At 39.9% G+C, this 6584-nt stretch overlaps 1 pseudogene; it reads left to right on the top strand.

Annotated features, from left to right (window-relative positions):
- Nucleotides 1–4706: 4706 nt before the first annotated feature.
- On the top strand, nucleotides 4707–5661 carry LOC144309937 (18S ribosomal RNA; annotated as a pseudogene).
- Nucleotides 5662–6584: the final 923 nt, after the last annotated feature.

The raw sequence follows: 6584 nt of genomic DNA, 5'->3' as shown, positions 1-6584 counted from the left end.
TCCTTATATTAACCGATTTTTCAAGTATCTTCTCTTATTTCTTATTACTATAATAGTCTTAGTCACCGCAAACAACATATTCCAACTATTCATTGGCTGAGAAGGAGTTGGCATTATATCATTTTTACTTATTGGATGATGATACGGCCGAACCGATGCAAATACAGCTGCCCTACAAGCTATCCTCTATAACCGTATTGGAGATGTAGGCTTCATTATAACCATAGCATGGTTTCTATTGAACTTAAACACATGAGACCTTCAACAAATCTTTATTACAACAAACGATAATTTTAATTTGCCGCTACTTGGCTTACTATTAGCAGCTACCGGTAAATCTGCTCAATTCGGCTTACATCCCTGACTCCCTCAGCCATAGAAGGCCCACTCCTGTATCAGCCCTACTTCACTCAAGCACAATAGTTGTAGCAGGAGTATTTCTTCTTATCCGCTTTCATCCACTAATAGAGCATAATCAAACTATTCAAACCCTCACTTTATGCTTAGGGGCTATTACTACACTATTTACTGCAATCTGCGCTCTTACACAGAACGATATCAAAAAAAATTGTAGCGTTCTCTACCTCAAGCCAACTAGGCCTAATAATAGTAACAATTGGCATTAACCAGCCTTACCTAGCCTTCTTACACATCTGCACTCACGCATTTTTTAAAGCTATGTTATTCATATGTTCAGGGTCAATTATCCACAGCCTAAACGATGAACAAGACATTCGAAAGATAGGTGGCCTATTTAAAGTCCTTCCCTTCACCACAACTTCCCTGATTGTCGGAAGCCTCGCATTAACAGGCATACCTTTCCTTACAGGATTCTACTCCAAAGACCTGATCATCGAGTCCGCTAACACGTCGAATACCAACGCCTGAGCCCTCTTAATTACACTCGTTGCCACATCCCTAACCGCTGCCTACAGCACCCGAATTATATTCTTCGCTCTACTAGGCCAGCCCCGCTTCTCCCCTATAATCCTTATCAACGAGAATAATCCTCTCCTAATTAACTCTATTAAACGACTCCTTATCGGAAGTGTATTTGCAGGATACATTATCTCCCACAGCATCACACCCACCACCATCCCACAGATAACTATGCCTCATTATCTAAAAATGATAGCCCTTGCAGTAACTATCTTGGGTTTCATCCTGGCACTAGAACTAAACCTTACCATACAAGGACTCCAATTTAACTATCCATCTAATTACTTTAAATTTTCCACCCTCCTTGGCTATTATCCAACCATTATGCACCGCCTCACACCTAAAACAAGTTTACCCATCAGCCAGAAATCAGCATCTATACTTCTGGACTCCATCTGACTAGAAACATCCTACCCAAATCAATCTCGTATTTCCAAATAAAATCTTCTACCCTTATTTCAAATCAAAAGGGTCTCATCAAGCTCTATTTCCTATCGTTCATACTAACTATAATTCTCAGCCTACTAATCCTTAATTACCACGGGTAACTTCCATGATAACCAACACACCAGTTAACAGCGACCAACCTGTAACAATCACCAACCAGGTTCCATAACTATATAAAGCCGCAATACCCATAGCCTCTTCACTAAAAAACCCAGAGTCCCCCGTATCATAAATTACCCAATCCCCTATTCCATTAAACTTTAATACTACCTCCACCTCATCATCCTTCAAAATATAGCAAGCAGTCAACAACTCAGACAATAGACCAGTAATAAAAGCCGCTAGAACAGCCTTATTTGAAACTCACACCTCAGGGTATTGCTCAGTAGCCATAGCAGTTGTATAACCAAATACTACTAATATACCCCCCAAATAAATTAAAAACCACTATCAGCCCTAAAAAAGAACCCCCAAAATTCAGAACAATCGCACAACCAATCCCACCGCTAATAATTAGCACAAGCCCACCATAAATAGGAGATGGTTTAGTGGCAAAACCCACAAAACTCATCACAAAAACGATACTTAAAATAAATACAATGTATGTTATCATTATTCCTACATGGAATTTAACCATGACTAATGACATGAAAAATCATCGTTGTATTTCAACTATAAGAACATTAATGACCAACATTCGAAAAACCCACCCACTAGCCAAAATTGTCAACAATTCATTCATTGACCTCCCAGCGCCATCTAACATCTCTGCTTGATGGAATTTCGGGTCCTTATTAGGAGTATGCTTGATTCTACAGATTCTAACAGGTTTATTTCTAGCTATACACTACACATCGGACACGGCCACAGCTTTTTCATCGGTCACCCACATCTGTCGAGACGTTAACTACGGCTGAATTATCCGCTATATACATGCAAATGGCGCTTCCATATTCTTCATCTGCCTATTCATACATGTGGGACGAGGCCTATACTATGGATCCTATGTATTCATAGAAACATGAAACATTGGAATTGTACTACTATTCGCAACCATAGCCACAGCATTCATAGGCTATGTACTGCCGTGAGGACAAATATCATTTTGAGGGGCAACTGTAATCACTAACCTTCTCTCCGCCATCCCCTATATCGGAACCAACTTAGTAGAGTGAATCTGAGGTGGCTTCTCAGTAGACAAAGCAACCTTAACACGATTCTTTGCATTTCATTTTATCTTTCCATTCATCATCGCAGCTCTAGCAATAGTACACCTCCTATTTCTACACGAAACCGGATCCAACAACCCCTCAGGAATCACATCAGACTCAGACAAAATTCCGTTTCACCCCTACTACACAATTAAAGATATCCTAGGAATCCTACTCCTGCTCCTAGTCTTAATATCACTAGTTTTATTTTCACCAGACCTATTAGGAGATCCAGACAACTACACCCCTGCAAACCCCCTAAACACCCCTCCACATATCAAACCTGAATGATACTTCCTATTCGCCTATGCCATCCTACGATCTATCCCTAATAAATTAGGAGGTGTACTCGCCCTAGTATTCTCCATCCTAATTTTAGCATTCATTCCATTCCTCCACACATCTAAGCAACGCAGTATAATATTCCGACCCCTCAGCCAATGCCTATTCTGACTTTTAGTCGCCGATCTTCTCACTTTAACTTGGATTGGAGGACAGCCAGTTGAACACCCTTTCATCATTATCGGACAGGTCGCCTCAATTCTATATTTCACCATCCTATTGATTCTAATGCCAACAATTAGCGTTATCGAAAATAATCTTCTAAAATGAAGAGTCTTTGTAGTATAATCATTACCTTGGTCTTGTAAACCAAAAATGGAGAGTAGTCGCCCTCCCTAAGACTCAAGGAAGAAGCTCTTGCTCCACCATCAGCACCCAAAGCTGAAATTCTTCTTAAACTATTCCCTGACACCCCCTACATTCATATATTGGACCACCTCTACTGTGCTATGTCAGTATCTCCAAAAAATCCTTCTTTCCCTCCCCTATGTACGTCGTGCATTAATGGCTTGCCCCATGCATATAAGCATGTACATGATATTATATCTTTACATAGGACATGTCTAGTCCAATTCCACAACCCATTGATCCTCAACAGTAACTAGATGCATATCACTTAGTCCAATAAGGGCTTAATCACCATGCCTCGAGAAACCATCAATCCTTGCCTGTAATGTCACTCTTCTCGCTCCGGGCCCATGCTAATGTGGGGGTTACTATCATGAAACTATACCTGGCATCTGGTTCTTACCTCAGGGCCATGACTCTATTTATTCCAATCCTACTAATTCTCGCAAATGGGACATCTCGATGGACTAGTGACTAATCAGCCCATGATCACACATAACTGTGGTGTCATGCATTTGGTATCTTTTATTTTTAGGGGGGGAATCTGCTATCACTCATCTATGACCGCAACGGCACTAACTCTAACTTATCTTCTGCTCTCAGGGAATATGCCCGTCGCGGCCCTAATGCAGTCAAATAACTTGTAGCTGGACTTATTCATTATCATTTATCAACTCACGCATAAAATCAAGGTGCTATTCAGTCAATGGTTTCAGGACATATAATTCTAGGACACACGTGTGTACACGTACGTACACGTGTGTACACGTACGTACACGTGTGTACACGTACGTACACGTGTGTACACGTACGTACACGTGTGTACACGTACGTACACGTGTGTACACGTACGTACACGTGTGTACACGTACGTACACGTGTGTACACGTACGTACACGTGTGTACACGTACGTACACGTGTGTACACGTACGTACACGTGTGTACACGTACGTACACGTGTGTACACGTACGTACACGTACGTACACGTACGTACACGTGTGTACACGTACGTACACGTGTGTACACGTACGTACACGTGTGTACACGTACGTACACGCGCAAGACATTAAGTTAACTTATACAAACCCCCCTTACCCCCCATAAACTCATGTCATCTATTATACACTTATTTATGTCCTGCCAAACCCCAAAAACAGGACTAAGTGCATACAATACTCACAAGCTTTATTTAAATTGTATACAAATGTATTGCTACTCTAGTTAACTTAACACAACAGTCTTACACGCATTCGATCTCGTGGTCTATCTATAGATAGCATCCCCTTTTTTTTTCCTCTCATATTTACTATGTATTTTATTTATTATACACACTACAATTTCAGTATAAGTTAATGTAGCTTAATTAATAAAGCAAGGCACTGAAAATGCCAAGATGAGTCGCACGACTCCATAAACACAAAGGTTTGGTCCTAGCCTTCCTATTAGTTCTTAGTAGACTTACACATGCAAGTCTCCACGCCCCAGTGAGAATGCCCTTAAAATCAGCAGTGATCTAAAGGAGCAGGTATCAAGCACACTCTTAAGTAGCTCATAACACCTTGCTAAGCCACAACCCCACGGGATACAGCAGTGATAAAAATTAAGCCATAAACGAAAGTTTGACTAAGCCATACTAAAAAGGGTTGGTAAATTTCGTGCCAGCCACCGCGGTCATACGATTAACCCAAACTAATAGGCCCACGGCGTAAAGCGTGTTTAAGATACCTTTGCACTAAAGTTAAAACTTAACTAAGCCGTAAAAAGCTACAGTTACCATAAAATAGACCACGAAAGTGACTTTATAATAATCTGACTACACGATAGCTAAGACCCAAACTGGGATTAGATACCCCACTATGCTTAGCCCTAAACATAGATAATTTTACAACAAAATAATTCGCCAGAGGACTACTAGCAATAGCTTAAAACTCAAAGGACTTGGCGGTGCTTTATATCCCTCTAGAGGAGCCTGTTCTATAATCGATAAACCCCGATAAACCTCACCACCCTTTGCTAATTCAGTCTATATACCGCCATCTTCAGCAAACCCTCAAAAGGTAGAATAGTAAGCACAATCATTTTACATAAAAAAGTTAGGTCAAGGTGTAACTTATGGGGTGGGAAGAAATGGGCTACATTTTCTACCCAAGAACATTCCACGAACGTTTTTATGAAATTAAAAACTGAAGGAGGATTTAGTAGTAAATTAAGAATAGAGAGCTTAATTGAATAGGGCCATGAAGCACGCACACACCGCCCGTCACCCTCCTCAAGTAATAAGACACAACCATAACCATATTAACTTAACTAAGACACAAGAGGAGACAAGTCGTAACAAGGTAAGCATACCGGAAGGTGTGCTTGGATTAATCAAAGTGTAGCTTAACTAAAGCGTCTGGCCTACACCCAGAAGATTTCATTACTTATGACCACTTTGAACAAAAGCTAGCCCAACTAACCCCAAACTTAAGTATCACAGACATATAAAGTAAAACATTTAGTTAAATAATAAAAGTATAGGAGATAGAAATTTTAATTGGAGCGATAGAGATAGTACCGTAAGGGAATGATGAAAGACATCTTAACAGTATTAAACAGCAAAGATTACCCCTTTTACCTTTTGCATAATGAACTAGCCAGAAACGACTTAACAAAGAGAACTTAAGCTAAGCTCCCCGAAACCAGACGAGCTACCCATAAACAATCTAAAAGGATCAACTCATCTATGTAGCAAAATAGTGAGAAGATTTGTGGGTAGAGGTGAAAAGCCTAACGAGCCTGGTGATAGCTGGTTGCCCACAAACAGAATTTTAGTTCAACTTTAAATTTACCTAAAAAAAAACAAAATTTTAATGTAAATTTAAAATATAGTCTAAGAAGGTACAGCTTCTTAGAATCAGGATACAACCTTTATTAGAGAGTATATACTAACATCACCATAGTTGGCTTAAAAGCAGCCACCAATTGAGAAAGCGTTCCAGCTCAACAAACAATATAACTTAATCCCAATCATATTACATCAACTCCTAATTATACCTCCTGGGCCATTCTATTTAAATATAGAAGCAACAATGCTAGTATGAGTAACAAGAACTATTTTCTCCCCGCATAAGCTTATATCAGAAACGGATAGACCACTGATAGTTAACAATCTGATAATATCAACCCAAAAATGAAATACTTATCTACCCTATTGTTAACCCAACACAGGCATGCATTTAAGGAAAGATTAAAAGGAGTAAAAGGAACTCGGCAAACACAAACCCCGCCTGTTTACCAAAAACATCACCTCCAG

Source organism: Canis aureus, unplaced genomic scaffold (genome assembly GCF_053574225.1).
Source record: "Canis aureus isolate CA01 unplaced genomic scaffold, VMU_Caureus_v.1.0 ptg000264l_RagTag, whole genome shotgun sequence".
In the NCBI taxonomy this organism is placed as follows: domain Eukaryota; kingdom Metazoa; phylum Chordata; class Mammalia; order Carnivora; family Canidae; genus Canis; species Canis aureus.
Note: the sequence above shows the minus strand (reverse complement) of the source record. Positions and strands in the feature narration are given on the sequence as shown.